We start from the raw sequence: 2187 nt of genomic DNA, 5'->3' as shown, positions 1-2187 counted from the left end.
GTTGATAAAAGACAGAAATTGCATCGGGATTAAATACAACAGTCACCATGCCCACTTTCCTCCGTGGGAGTAATGTCTCAAACATTCTAAGTTCTGATCGTTCCCTGGGAGACCAGTAGTAGTTACGTTTCACATCTGGAGGCATTCTGTAATCTGTAGTTTTTCAAAGTATTGATGAAACACAGAAATTGCATCGGGATTGAATACAACAATCACCATGGGCACTTTCCTCCATGGGAGTAATGTCTCAAAGAGTGTACGCTTTGATCGTTCCTTGGAAGACCAGTAGTAGTTTCCAATGCACATCTGGAGGCATTCTGAAATTTGTGGACTAACTGAGTGTTGAGGAAACACAGAAATTGCAATGGGATTGAATACAACAGTCACCATGAGCACTTTCCTCCATGGGAGTAATGTCTCGAACAGTCTACGCTTTGATCGTTCCCAGGAGGACCAGTAGTAGTTTCCGATGCACATCTGGTGGCAATCTGTAATCTGTGTACTATCAGAGTGTTGATGAAACACAGAAATTGCATCGGGATTGAATACAACAGTCACCATGCGCACTTTCCTCCATGGGAGTAATGTCTCAAACAGTCTACGCGTTGATCGTTCCCTGGAAGACCAGTAGTGGTTTCCGATGCACACCTGGTGGCGTTCTGTAATCTGTAGACTATCAGAGTGTTGATGAAACACAGAAAATGCATCGGGATTAAATACAACAGTCACCATGTGCACTTTCCCCCACGTGAGTGATATCTCAAACAGTCTACGCTTTGATCGTTCCCTGGAATACCAGTAGTAGTTTCCGATGCACATCTGGTGGCATTCTGTAAACTGTGGACTATCAGAGAGTTGATGAAACACAGAAATAGCATCGGGATTGAATACAAGGGTTACCATGCGCACTTTCTTCCATGGGAGTAATGTCTCAAACATTCTACGCTTTGATCCTTCCTGGAAGACCAGTAGTAGTCTCCGGTACACATCTGGTGGCGTTCTGTAATCTGTGGAATATCAGAGAGTTGATGAAACACAGAAATTGCAACGGGATTGAATACAACAGTCAATACTCCATGGGAGTAATGTCTCAAAGAGTGTACGCTTTGATCGTTCCCTGGAACACCAATAGTAATTTCCGATGCACATCTGATGGCATTCTGTAACCTGTGGACCATCAGAGTGTTGGTGAAACACAGAAATAGCATCGGGATTGAATACAACAGTCACCATGCGCACTTACCTCCATGGGAGTAATGTCTCAAACAGTCTACGCTTTGATCGTTCCCTGGAAGACCAGTAGTAGTTTCCGATGCACATCTGGTAGCATTCTGTAATCTGTATACTATCAGAGTGTTGATGAAACACAGATATTGCATCCCGATTGAATACAACTGTCACCATGCGCACTTTCCTCCATGGGAGTAATGTCTCAAACAGTCTACGTTTTGATCGTTCCCTGGAAGACCAGTAGTAGTTTCCGATGCACATCTGGAGGCATTCTGTAATCTCTGGACTATCAGTGTGTTGATGAAACACAGAAATTGCATCGGGATTGAACACAACAGTCACCATGCGCACTTTCCTCCATGGGAGTAATTCTCAAACTTTCTACGCTTTGATCGTTCCCTGGAAGATAAGTAGTAGTTTCCGATGCACATCTGGTGGCATTCTGTAATCTGTGGACTATCAGAGTGTTGATGAAACACAGAAATTGCATCGGGATTGAATACAACAGTCACCATGCGCACTTTCCTCCATGGGAGTAATGTCTCAAACAGTCTACGCTTTGATCGTTCCCTGGAAGACCAGTAGTAGATACCGATCTACATCTGGTGGCATTCTGTAATCTGTGGACTATCAGAGTGTTCATGAAACACAGAAATTGCATCGGGATTAAATAAAACAGTCACCATGCGCACATTCCTCCATGGGAGTAATGTCTCAAACAGTCTACGCTTTGATCATTCCCTGGAAGACCAGTCTGAGTTTCCGATGCACATCTGGTGGCATTCTGTAATCTATGGGCTATCAGAGTGTTGATGAAACACAGAAATTGCATCGGGATTGAATACAACAGTCACCACCCGCACTTTCCTCCATGGGAGTAACGTCTGAAACATTCTACGCTTTGATCGTTTCCTGGACGACCAGTAGTAGTTTCCGATGCACATCTGGTGGCATTCA

This window comes from Schistocerca gregaria, unplaced genomic scaffold, assembly GCF_023897955.1.
Source record: "Schistocerca gregaria isolate iqSchGreg1 unplaced genomic scaffold, iqSchGreg1.2 ptg000001l___fragment_3, whole genome shotgun sequence".
NCBI lineage: Eukaryota > Metazoa > Arthropoda > Insecta > Orthoptera > Acrididae > Schistocerca > Schistocerca gregaria.
The sequence above is the reverse complement of the archived record's forward strand: the minus strand, read 5'-3'. Positions refer to the sequence as shown.